At 38.8% G+C, this 14,001-nt stretch overlaps 1 protein-coding gene across 5 annotated transcripts in view; it reads left to right on the plus strand.

The window, feature by feature from the left end:
- Positions 1-14,001, plus strand: part of SH3KBP1 (SH3 domain containing kinase binding protein 1) — a 229,504-nt gene that overhangs the window by 24,101 nt on the left and 191,402 nt on the right. The window lies entirely within an intron of this gene.

Raw genomic sequence — 14,001 nt, forward strand, 5'->3', positions numbered from 1 at the left:
CTTGTATTTCAAAAGAAATGAAAAAACTAATCTGCAGTCTATTCCATGGCATTCACAGTATTTTCTCTTCTCTATAACTGTTTTTTCTTTATCTCCTGAGTGCTTTCTTAAGTTTTATAGAAGCCTTGTGTGAAAATTTATTCATAGCTGAACTACTTGAGAATAATTAAAGTGGATTTTTCCAAACAATTGCCTGTAAAATAAGCTTTGTATTTCATGTGATGTGCCAAATAACCTACAGAAATACTATTTTTAGGATAACTGTTTAAAGTTTAAGAATTTTTTTGTAGTAGGGATCTCTGTATGTGCATGTCTGTGCGTATCAGACTAGCTGTTAGTAACCGCTGTGTGTCCTTGATCCAGAGGTCTGTGCAAGCAGATTCCATTGCAGGCCTATACTGTTAGCCTCTATAAATCTCCGCAGACTTAGCTCTCTAGCTCTGAAGGAGGTACCAAGAACTACAACAGATTACCTAAATGGGATTTATGTAAATCTGTTACTGCAGCTTCAGAGTCTTGGGACTGTCCCCTTTCAAATTATATGAATATGAATATATTATATGAATTTTTTTTTGGTTTTGTTCTAACTGTGAGCCTGCTGTGTATTCATGCACGCGCACAATGAAGTTACTCCATTTTGCTTCAATAACAGTGTGTATGTCAAAATAATTTGGGGAAGCAGTTAGGTAGCAAACTTGCAGAGCCATAGCATGGGTACGTGGGAGTCTCAGGTGTTCCTGTGGGGACAAACATACTTGCATCCTAACGCCTGCTCTTGTCATTGCTGGGAAATAAGAGAGCTGTGTCTGTAAGGAGGGGATGATTACGAGAAGGTGGCAGCCTCAACAAGAAGGAAGGGAGTGGAGTGGAGGGGGGGGAAATGTGCACCTTATTTCTTACTACATCTCTGAAAATCCACACTTTGGGGTAAGGGAGAGAAACTGTTTTGGGACAGATTGTGGATTAATAGTATTTTTATTTAAGTTTGAATAATAGAGTTGTGAAGTTCAGTGGCACAAAAGAAAGCATTCTCTAAGCTTTCTCCTGGCTGATACTTGAAACATTGGTGCTGATTTTAGGAGATTTTAGATTTAGTTTCATGAACAAATGTGGCCAAACAATTTCCATTATGAAAATATTATAAGTATGGAGGTTTACGAGTTCTCTCCTTTAATACCTAATTTTTGATGCATCTTCTTTTCAAAATATCTTCAAACTGTGGCATCCAGTGAAATGACTAGAAAATAAATTGCATTTTCTCATTAAAAAGCACTAAAACAACAGTAACTGTTACAGGTTCTGTGTTTACATAAAATATTGCTGAGTGGGTTTTTTTTCGTTTTTTCCCCTTTGTTTAAATCAGCATCCAGAGCTATTTTCTAAAGGATTAAAAATCACATTAGAATCTTCTTCATTCTCAGAATCAGCTTGAACGTTAAGTTAAATGTTTGTTATAGCTGATCTCTCCCTAAATTAAATAACATACAGTTTGTAGTGAAGATGCTGACTTCCTAAAAGCACAGTTGCTTGGTGAATTTTGTCTTCCTTCAATATTCTCTTCTGTAAGGCACCTTATGCATGGAAAATTGTAGTAAAATATAACAGCAGTCCTATTAGAAAGCTTGTTAAGCAAAGTCTTTCTGTCCATTAAGATCACAAATAATTACAAACTTTCTTCCAATCATGAACAAATTTTAACACATGCAAGGAGAGTAGGGATCAGCAGTGATTAATTCATGTCCGGTTACAGGGAACCTTAGCTATTCTGTTGTATCAGGAAGGGTAATTGAGAGGCAGGTGAAAAGGGATGCTATATATGAGTGGCTGAGTCAAATGCAACTCCAAATTCCTATTACTTATCAGAAGCGTTTTCATGGCTTAGTTGTAAAGGTAGCTGCTGAGTCTGTAATTATGAAGATCTAGTTGCTCTAAAATCTTTGAGAAAGTTACGTAGAGGTCAGAATCACTATTGAAATTCTTAAAGAATTCTTGAAATTCTTTACATTCTGCCTGCAAGCAGAGGGAATAATTTCTTGTGATGGAAAATGGCTTTTCCTGCCAGTGATTTGATTATCCTGCTGAACAACTTCATGATGGCATTCCAAATAAAAGGCTAGATTTTGCTAAAATTGAATGTTTGGACTGAATTTAAACCATTGAATTAACACTATCAGGAGGCCTGAGTGGTCTCAGTTAGCATAGATTCTGGAAGTGCAATTTGAAGAGAAAAGAGTTTGGCAGAAAAGATGTACAAATTAGAGAATGAAGGGAAATGTGATACATTTCAGTGTTTATTGAAAGACATTGACATGAACTGTTACTTAAGAAAATCTTAAAAAAATATTATTCATGAGAGTACTAGACTATGATGTGGAAAAGACTTTTGGAGTTGTCTGTAACAGGAGTGGTTTTAAATTTCATAAAATAAATTTACATTAGGAGACTATTCTAATGAAGGGAGGAGGTCTAGAGACAGATGTGAGAAAGCAAGAGGAAAAGGAAGGTAGCAATGGTACGTATGCAGTACATATGCAGTAATTTATTCCTCAGGGGACTTTCACTATGAAGTCATCAGAGGTGCTTCCTGTTCTTGAATCTGCAAAACAACTGCTCTGAATTTTATTGATTATATATCTTTACACACACGCACTTACACACACACACGAAGAGAACATACAGATCCATATTTTTATGTGCTCTGCAGTTCCGTATGCAAGGCTTAACAGAAAAGGTATTTGGAATTTCTTTTCTCTTTCAGTTTTCACTGTCTATTAGGTTGCAGCTAGGGTCACCTGAAATGTACTGTGGTAGAAGTTTGTCTAAATGTGAGACATTTAAGACCTAATTTACCTCTGTCAGCCTCTGGACACATCTGCTATCGTTAGTGATGCTGAATTTAACAGAAATGTATGAAATGTGTATCTGGTCTTTTTTTCCCCCTGTTTTCTTTCCATTTTAGTTATTTTCACATAGAGAAATAAAACTATAAATGAAAAGAGAATTACGTGTTGTTCCTGGTTTTCTGTCTTACTCGTTGAAAAACAGGAGGTGTTAGGCATAGTTGCATTGTTCATTATAAAGTTGATTTTCTGAGTGATTTTCTAACTAGAAAGCTTTTACTTTATTTTTGGATTATAAGTATGGAATTTGGATTGCAAGTTAAAGAGTGATGTATAGTGAATTTCTTTTTCTGTTGTAATTCTTTTAAGAAATGACATTAGGAGCCAGATTTGAGGCTTTTTTTCTTTTTTGATAAATTCCTAGTCCAACCATGCTCTGCAGTGTAAAACTGCAGCTGTGACAGCAGCTGAGACTGTTAGATTTTGCTGATAGCAAATGAAGATGTAGGAAGCAGGAAACTCTGCAGAGCCATGCTTGCCGGTGTAGGTTTACAAAGCCAATTCTATGTGGGATTGAGTGGTATTATACTGGTAAACTGAATTTGCTGCATGTGACAACCTTTAGACTTGCCTGTACTCTAGGTATCTTGCAAATACTGCTAGCAAAATTGTATTTTTTTTTATTTTGTTTTCAAAATAGCGAGAAGTGTGGTTGCAATTATTTTTGAAGTTGTGGTGGATAGCCAGATCTTTAGAATCAGTGAAAACGGGACAGGGATTTTGCATAACTGTACTACTGCCTCAGGTCAGAACAGCAACCTAGCTTTATTGACTGTAGCAGAATATAATCTCTAAATAGCGCAAATTAGTTCTAGAAACTCTTGAGATGTTGGTTATGCTGAATCATAGATGTACTATGGAGATCGTTATCTCTTGCTTGCTAAGTCACTTTTTCTTCTCCGTATGTTTCTTTTCTTTTATTCACAACAACCCAGAGGTTGCAAGGAATCCTGAATGAAGCACGGGGTGATTCCTTGCAGAGAAGCCCCCGTTTTTCTGTCCTTTTCCCCTCATGCACTCTTCCAAGAGAAAGTCCTGCCTGTCCCTATTAGTGCCTTCCTAAAACCTTTATAACAGTGTAAGACTTGGCCTCTGCACTCCCGGGAGCCCAGTTCCTCCATAGTTTGGCTCCTGGGAGGGAAAGAGAATATTCCCCATGTCGCAGAGCACTTGAATTCTTGCTGTGCTTCCTGCTGCCCTGGTCCCCAGCCCGGCAGCTGCTGCTGCTTACTAGCGATGGGGCTGGAGCACCAGCCGTGCCCTGCTGGCTTCCCTGACTGCTCTTGGGTACCGCTCAGCCACCTTGGCCTCTCCCCTAAGTGTTCTGACTACTGCTCATTAAATGATTTCTTGATCAGCTTTATTTAAGTAGCCGCTTCTGAAAGTTGTGACATTGACTGAGGCACTGACATTATAGGCAGACTAGTGAAAGCAGTGTTATTTCTGTCAATGCCTGAAAAGATGTTTACTTCATCGGTCAGTGAGTTCTTATGACTACTTGGTAGGATTTTGCTGTTAAGTTACTGGGCTTTTTTGTTGGAAATTCCACTAGAATACTATCTACATATTTGTTCTCAGGAAACTTCAGTTTGTGGTATTTTAACTGTTAGATCTCCTTGGGAGTGAGAGTCAGTAGTCTGAGCTTCTTATTCCAGATTCTGTGTGCGTCCAATGAACTTGTTATCCTTATAGTGAAATACAAGAGAATACGATTTGTGAAAGAAACTTTCAGATTGGTTTTATCGTGTGAAAATACTGCATCTTTGAGCTTTCGTTTCTCTCAAAAGCAATGAAGACGGACGTCATGGAGAGAAACCTTGCATCACTGATGTATAATTGTTTATTATTGCTGTTGTTATTACTTTTATGATATGCAAGCAAACTGGTAAGACAAAATCTTTCTCCCTCTTCCCCCACCAACCTCCCTCCCCAAAAATATAGATCCACCAAAATGGTCTTGCATCAGTCAATAGCATTTGAGCTGGCAGTGTTCATTCTTTGAAGGGAATTCAATACAGAAAGAGCAGCAGGACACCTGAAATGCCTCCTGGGCCGTGTGGGCACTCAAGGCATGACTGCAGATCATGCCACACCTTGACCTGTTAGTCTGGATCTGGAGGAGTTGTGGGAGCTGCAGCCAGGCAGTTGCTCCAGGTGTTTGGTCTGGAAAAGGTGTGAGACTCCCTGGTAGTCAGAGAGGCTCTTTCCTTTTCTCTGTCCTGCGGAGCTGGTGATATCCTCCACTGGTTGGAAAGCGTGCCGTGCTAATTGCAGAGCATTTCCGCAGTCAGCAGCAGAATGGATTCCGTATGTTTTTGATGGGCGCGTACATGGTGTTGGCTATCCCATGGTGATCAGTTTGTCGGATATGTTTTGATGCTGGGATGGTGGGGGCAAGCAGTAGGGGAGCTGCGGGGGGAGGAGAAAGAAGGGTGCTGTATGGGACTGTCAGCAGTTGATGTTTTGTGGCATTCCAGCTTGTGAACATTTTATGAACTATGTGGAAATGAGAGGATTTTAAATGTGGGGAACAATCATGCAGCTTCAGTGCGTTTACTCCATTAGAACTGTGCCAGCCTCTATCCCGATTACATCTTCCAATTGTCTTTCGGTTTGTATTACTTAAACATTAAGTGACATTAACAGTAAGTAAGAATGAAGATGAGAGTAAGAGAGGCAGACAGGAAAAAAAGAAATATCTGCAATTGTAAAAGTAGCTGTTCTGCTGCTGTAATGATTTCTAATTTTTCTGTGCTGATCAAACACTGTAATTTGTGAACAGAAAGTGTGTATGTCTAGGGAGTGGGGTTTGTAGGTTTAGGGTTTTTGGCTTTATGTATAGGAAGTCTGGCTTTTTTTTCCCCCAAAGTATCATGCGTAAATCACTTGACAGTGATTGTCTTTTTATAATGCATGTGTAAACTGGACTAGCAAACTATTCATATTATTTGCTATTGGAAGTCATATTTGACTAATTAAATGTTTCTGTATTCAGTGTCTGTAGGTGCTGCAATTCCTTTCTAAAATGTTGTGGGTGAAGCTTATGCTGGAGATCAAATCCTAAAGGGATTCCCCATCTCCTGCCATGACCCAATCACTCACTTTTTTACTTGAGTTTCATTGCTGTTAGTGATTATTAACATAGTATATTAAAGCAGTTTAGATTTATGATCAGACAATTTACGACATTCTCTTCAGAATCAGAGAGACAGAAGTATATGCGAGTCTCATAATCCTCAATTTTGGCTCTTTTATAACCATATGAAATATATTATTGTTTACCTATAACACTGAAGTCATTCAGTTACCCTTGGAAAAGACAAAGATGCAAGTAAACTCTGCTATAATGTAACACAATGAGTTATCTACTGACTCTGACTGCAGATTCCCTCTTCAGCGATGGTTACTTAGTGCCAGTTACTGTAACAGGAGATAGTAAGGAGTGGAAGGGAAAAAACAAGTAAAAGTATATTTCAGAAAATATAACATGGGTACCTTTGCCCTTTATACCTTTTACCTCTATAATAGATGGTTATGACTTTTGCTTCTATTGGTTTTGGGCTGGGAATGTTGATAGAATTAAATGTACCACAGGGCTTTTCAAGACTTTAAAAGTGTTTAGTGCATGTGTGTGCTGCTTCAGGGAACTTAATTAACTTAAGTTAATTCAGTACTATAATCCTTCGAGAGATCTTCCATTTGCTTCTCCAGAAGCTGGGCCAGTATTACCAAAAATCTTGATTATAAACACTCTGCCAACAGAAAGGTTCTCCAGAACAGAAGCTTCTTTGAGAATCTTATGGCTACAGGATATTGCCATTGTTTTGGCTGTCTCATGATACCCACCTTAGCTAAACCTTGGTTTTCCTTTTAGACACATTTAGATAAATTTGGGTAATTCAGCTGTCCCTTCTGGTGATCTGGTTTATCTGTCAGCATTTATTTGTTTATTAATCAGTAGCACAAACCAAATGTAGCTCCTTTTTGTCCTTTCAGCTAGAAATGATTCTCCTCTTGCTGAGAGATAAGGGCCTAGTGTCATCCAGCTTTCATTTTGGGATGTGTGTTTGTCAGCTTTTTGGTTATTTTGAAGGGTTGGTGTGTTTGTTTCCTCCCCCAGGCTTCCTTATCATGCTCTCTCCAGGAGCTTCCCATTATGTGAGCAGGTTGCCCACCTTACCACAAGCTGCTGTTGTGTGATTGGCAGTATGTGGCCCTGGCGCTTTTGAAATGTAGTTCGTTCATTGCCATCAGATGTTTCCAAATCACTGGCCCACTTGAGCACCATGGCTATGGTTTGCTCTGTGATGTATTTAAATTTAAACTGGATTTGAACCCCTCACATATCCCACAAGTCATTGTCTCCTCTAAAAAAAAAAACACTGATAATTTTTGATTTGTCCCATCTTTTCATTGTATTTCTGTTACCAGCTGCCAAGATGGTCATATATCCGATTATATATAAAATGTCCAAATAAAAAGTCTGAAAGCCCACCAATCCTCTTACATGTAAATATAAAATATTCAAGCTGGAGTAACATAGAGTTCTTCTATCTTATGGTGAGTGTTAATCCAAAAGAATCATACATTTGGGTTATATAATTCAAACTTTTGTGTGTGTGTGAAGGAGATCTCAGTATTTCCAAATACAGAAAATTAATAGTTCCAATTTTTCAGTGCAGAGTAGACATGATTTGGCCAGAATCTGTGCTTTACTTAAGAAGAACTTAAAATAAACTTTATGTAATATTGATATTGTTCTTTTTGACTGAAAAAGAAAGGGAAAATGTAAATCTAGCACTAGAGTAGCAGTATCTTACAGACCTTATAAATTACGATTTTTTACCCCTTCAAATAATCTTCTTTGTGCATCTTTCTATGGTAAAGACATTAAATTGATTATAGCAACCAAAGCTACCATACACATCTGCTTTTGACTGATTCCTGGCAGGCTTTTTACATTTACTTAGAGTTGAAAAATGATGATATTTTGCAGTGTATAACTGCTTATCCATCAAGTGAGTTCATAGAATATGCATTAACTAGACTATACTATATGAATCGAAGAAAAAAGAGAGTTAGGATGCAAATTTCAGTTTTTTTTCTTTATCCCTCCGTATGTTCTATGTCTCAATTCTACCGTACTCTCAAGCACAAAAGCAGAATATAACCTACTTCTTGTATAAAGGTCCTTCTGAGAAGAGCTGAGTTCTTCTTACTGGCCTGCATTAGTGAAATACAGATGAAAAGTGGTTGTGGCTCAAAACCACTGTGCTAGTAATCTTGAATAAAATATCTACATTCACCTACAAAAAAGTGCATACATGTCTTAATACAGTGTTCAACAACAAATTTAATGTTTCACTTTTAGTGGAATTTTCCTCTAAATTTAGTTAAATATTTGTGGTATAATTACAGCTTTATGGAAAAAATACTTGTAAGTGGAGCCGTCTTAAATACAGTGTTGAACATTTACAAATGTGTGTATGCTTAGTTGTTTTCTCTTGTCTCACACAACTTCTTCATTTTGTGACCTTCAGTAGATTCATAATGCTCTGTTGTGCAACTTATTTATCTATTTGTTTGACTCTATGGGATTTGCACTCTCAAATTGAAAACAAATGAAAGCCCTACGATCCTGAATTTGAGTTGATCAGTTCTTGTGAATAAATTGTCACAAATGATGATGATGAAGTCAGACCCCGAAACTGACTTATTACTGATGTTTTCTAAATGTGTAAAATGATAAAAACTAAATAATTAAAGTTCTGAGATAGGATTTGTGTTAGCTTGCTTTGAGATAATATCAGTATTTTTCCCCGCGGAAGGAAAGGTTATATGTAATTTGAAACTTCCTTAACTGAATAGCTGAGGCCAGAGCCTTCAAAAATGATTGTACGGAAATAAAATCCTCGTGCAGGTAATTTACTGAAATTGATGGAACGACTAGAAGGGTACAGCTGTTTACATGCGCCAGTTCTTATAGGATTGACTGTTATGTTTGGTAATACTTGATGACCGTGCTGTCGAGCTCGGGTAACTCTAGAATTGTGTAGAAAATGTTACAATTTCTGTATTGCCAACCCACACAGTTTTAGTGGGTTCTTTGAACTTCTGCAGCCTTTCAGACAATCTGAAGAACTTTGAGAGAATCCAGACAATCTGTCCAGTGGATGTCAGAGGAAAATCTTGAGTAAGTGGTAGGAGGGGAATGTCTCTTTAAAACATAAAGTTAAATCATTTTTTAGAGCATAACTCCTCTCAAAATGTTTTCATGAATACATGCGTACACATATAGTAGGCATGAATAATGAATATATGTGTGTAGTGTACAGTGTATGTGAAAGTTAAGGTATCTGAAGCCATTTTTAAAGGGATTTCCATTTATTTTACAAAATAGAGAGGTGCAAAAAGGAAATACATTCTCTGATCTAATCGTTTAGTGCAACACTTTTTTCCCTCCACTAAGCAATTGTTTAATGCTAATCTTTTATATTTCAAACATTTTTTACAAAGAAGCAGAATGTGTATTGCTGGCCCATCTGAACCTTGGTGACACTTAGTGATACTCTTGACCTTTTTGTTTAGTCTTCTTAAAGTGGGGTATATTCTACTCCTCTGTGGTTTTTTAAGGTTCACTTGTTTCCATTAGTTTTACATGCTGCCCTTTTCTTCCCTCTCCTCCACCCAGCAGCTTGCATATTGGTTTTGTTTACTCATGAAGTTGAAAGTGGATGTAGAAGTTAAAGGTTTGAAGAACTCTTTCAGGGCTTAATTCCTTACTCATGCCTGGAGTTACTTGCAATGTGTTGGTAACCTGCGTGTCCAGTCTTTGTGCCATATGCTTCTGCTGTCAAATTGCAGCCATGTGTTGCTGAGGACTATAGAGAGTGAGAGAAATGTTTATTCTGGCTGTTTTAGGGAGCTACTTTTTACTATTATTTTTATTTAAAGACTGACTTGGTGTATTAGTGGTGGCTTTCTGTGTCGTGCCTTTGAGCTTGTCTGTACTGAAATGAGCTACTGAACTCCCGCCATTGAACAGTACTTAGAGGGACAGACAGGGAGATGGGATGTGAGTTTTAATGAGCAGCACCACCTGCATTTCGTAATGAGTGCTGACAAATGTTTGTTTCCTACTGATGTTTTCAGACGTTGGTAAAATGAAAACAAGGTTTGCAGAGAGAGGCTAAGTGGCTATTTCTTACTAGATTGTGTAGTTGGGAACCTTATCAGTTTTTCCAGACCTAGTATCCCCTCATCAGATCTGGCAACAAGCAACAAAATGAAAGCTAAATACTAGTAACAAGCCATTATTTTTAGTTAAGGCTGATACTATCTGGTTAGACTGCTTAAGAGAAAAGGGAGGTTTATATTACTGGAGCGAGATGCATTATTATCGGAGGAGACCTGAATTTGAAACAGCATTATTATTGCTATACTGCTATTATACTGTATCATCAATTTATTGCACCTTCACCTCAAAGCAGCAAGTTTTTGTGTTCCTGCTGCTCTCATGAAAGCGCTTATAAACAGGTCTTGTGGAAAGATTGTCACAGGTAACGATTCAGTGAAAATAGGGAAGACGTTCATTTCAAGTACTTTTCTAGATGCACAAAAATTACATCAGTATTATGTGCAGTAAAGACCATTTGGTGCCACAAGCAGACCTCTTTGGTCTTGTGACATTAACAGAGCCTATTTATAATATTTGTTTCTTTTGGACTGAATGTGTCTTCCTTCCTATGAGAACATACAGGAGTATAAATATGATCTGCTACGAAAATATATAGCAGAAGATATCTACAAGAACAATTTGTGTTTGTATTATGTACAAGCAGCCTCGCTTGCAATAGGTTCTTGTATCTCTCTTCTGTCTATGTGTACTACTGTTCTTTTATGGTTTTAAGAGTGCTAATACAGTATTGTCAGAGTGCTTTTGCTTTGAAACAGCCTTACAGTGAACTTTTGCTTCATTGTCACCTAGTAAAATCATGTACAGCAAGCAAACAGGCTATACCAGTAAAAGCTCAGTAAGTTAAGCCAGCTAAACTGGTTTAATTATGTCAGTGGTAGGGTTCATCTGTATTTGGCAGGTTGAGTTACAAATCACACCTGTCAGTGTTCCTTGTCCAACCATGCTGGCAGAAGGCTGAAAGTGCATATGATGTTAGGAATTTCCACTGTATCAGTTGCTTTTGACATATATAGCACACTTTGCAATATAATCTTTTCTTCCCCCCCCTTCCCTGCATCCCTTTTTCCCCTTCATTCCAAACAATTTGCAGCTGTCCATCTTAAAGTTAGATATGACTGAGTTTGAGTATAATTGCTAGCTATTTACCTTCCTACCTGATGTATTTTTGCACTCTTTGAAGACAGAAAAAGAAGTTTAAGGTTTGAATTCTGTGCATAGAGGAAAGAGAGAGCGCTTAGGAAGTGAAAGGGCTGGAGGCAGCATGATTATGGTAGAGGTGTAAGATATTTAAGATCCAAAAAACAATAGCTTTGTCATAAAGTGCTAGCTTGAACTGTATTTTTTTGTGTTCAACCATTAGCAGATGAGATAACTGGAAGGGAGTTGATTAAATAACTTATTTGTGTTTTAGAGTGAAAGAGATGCTTAGGACATACACTAGGCCTATCTGGGAAAGCTTCTGTAAATCAACCCATAGTAAGCTAACTCCACTGTAGTCTATCACAGGAAATGTAGCTAGGGCACCAAATGGCAGTGTTTAAAATATTAATGAAGCATTTCCGTGCGCTGCATAAACCGTTGCTCTGCTAGTGCAAAACTGAAGTTTTATTCAGTCATGTGTTGCCTTGCAGCTCCTCTCTGCTGGGTGCAGTTATGTTCAGAGAGAAAAGCTGTGCAGCTTGTATTCTGTTAGATTCCTTTCATGTGAGTAGTAACGATGAAGGTAGGACGAAACAAAGTATGAGAGAATATGAGTCTGATCAGGAAAGAAACTAAGATAAATAGAAAAAGACATAAAAATGCACAGGAGAAACCATGTATTTTTTTTTTTTTTTTACAAAAAGCATTTTCATCTGAAAGGTGGAATTTCAGTTAGCTGTAGTATCTCGGGATGACTATTATAATTACTTGTATAATTATTTCTTATAAAGCTTCATTTCTTCCTTACCCTCACATTGACACTTGATCTGTGTTATGATTGATTGCAAAAGTAAAGGTGACTTTGTTTGCAGTGGTTTGTTTTTGAGATGTTTAGTTTATTTTATTCTGTGAAATATCAGTCAGTGGCTCTAGATCATATTTGCTTTCAGAAAACAAAGCGTTCTACTTTCTTCCCATCATTGTTGCAAGCCCAAGCTAATATCTGAAAAACAAGTGTTGTTATTTTCATTCATGAAGGTAGAGCAGAGAGTTCTACTATGATGCCTAAACCAGAAGAAATCTTAGGGGAGGATCTTGAGGACTGGAAGAAAACAAGTGTCGTTCTTATCTTTAGGAAGGAGGATCTGGGGAGCCTTGCCTTGATCCCCGGAAAGGTGATGGAGAGAATAACCCTGGAAACCATTTCCAAATGCATGAAGGACAAGAAGGTGATTGACAGTAGTCAGCACAGACTTAAAAAAGGAAGATCATATATAGCACTCTATGATGAAATGACTGGATTCATGGATGAGAGGAGAGCAGTGGATGTTGTCTGCCTTGGCTTCAGTGAGGCTTTTGACCCTGTCTCCCATAACATCCTCATAGAGACGCTGATAAAGTGCAGACGGTGAGGTGGGTAGGAAAGAGACTGAACTTCTGGGCTCAGAGGGTTGAGGTCAGTGGCAGGAGGTGCAGCTGAAGGCCAGTTGCTAGTGGTGCTTTGCAGGGGTTGATACTGGGGCCAGTATCGTTGAACATCTTTGTTTGTGACCTGCGTGACGGGACAGAGGGCAGCCTGAGCAAGTTTGCAGAGGATACACAACTTGGAGGAATGGTTGATTGATAGAGCAGAGGGTTGTGCTGGCATTCAGAGAGAGCTCAAGAGGCTGGAGTAACGATCAAAGAGGACCTCAGGAAGTGGAACAAAGGGCCTGCAGCCAGGAAGGAGAACCCCCAGGCTCAAGGGTAAGGTGGGGAGTAAGGGTCTGGGGAGCAGCATTGGAGAGAAGGCCGGAGGGTGTTGGTGGACAAGCTGAGTGTGAGCCAGCGGTGTGCCGTTCTGGCAAAGACCACCAACGACATCCTGGGCTGCGTCAGGCAGGGCATTGCCCACAGGTCGAGGGAGGTGATCCTTCCCCTCTCCTCAGCAGTGATGAGGCCACAGCTGGAATGCTGGCTCCAGGTCTGGGCTGCACAGTGCAGACGTGGATATCCTGGAGTGAGTGCCACAAAAATGGTCTAGGGATTTGAGCATCTGAGATAGGAGGAGAGGCTGAGAGAGCTGGGAGCGTTTAGGCTGGAGAAGAGAAGGCTTGGAGGGAACTGATCAAAGTGTATAAATCCCTAATGGGTTAGCCAGCATCTTCTTATTGATATTGAGAGAATGGGCACAAACAGTAATAAAATAAATCATTTTTTTTTCTTTCTCTCTCTCCTTTTTGGATGGTCAAGCCCTGGGACAGGTTTCCGAGAGAGATGTGGAGTCCCTAGTTTTGGAGATATTCAGAACCCAGCTGGACAATGTCGTGAGCAACCTGCTCTAGGTGATGAAGCTTTGAGTAGGGGGATCGGATGAGATGATCTGCAGAGGTGCCCTCCAACTGTTCTGTGTTTCTGTGAAAATGATTTGTTCTTCTTATGTAGTTTGACTCTATATGGATACCTTAATTACAGAGTACTTAACTGGAGTGTGTAGAGTAGTCAACTGGGGCATTAGCTGAAAGAGGCAGGATGAGACTCTGCGCCCACCTAGAGAGTATATCTTGTGAAGAAGAGACACCTTTTCTGTAAAATCAGTCAAGTGAAGTGTTGGTTTTGATTTCCATCTCTAATTATAACTATGTGGGTTTTTTTTTCCTTTCAATGGGCAGCACTTTTCACACTCCAGTTAAAAACATGATGCCTTCCCCACGCTTACGCACTTATGGCAAGAATAGAGAAAAGAAAGGTTTTGGCAACATTGTAAAATTACAATTCTTGAAG

The sequence above is a fragment of the Rhea pennata genome, chromosome 1, assembly GCF_028389875.1.
Source record: "Rhea pennata isolate bPtePen1 chromosome 1, bPtePen1.pri, whole genome shotgun sequence".
NCBI lineage: Eukaryota > Metazoa > Chordata > Aves > Rheiformes > Rheidae > Rhea > Rhea pennata.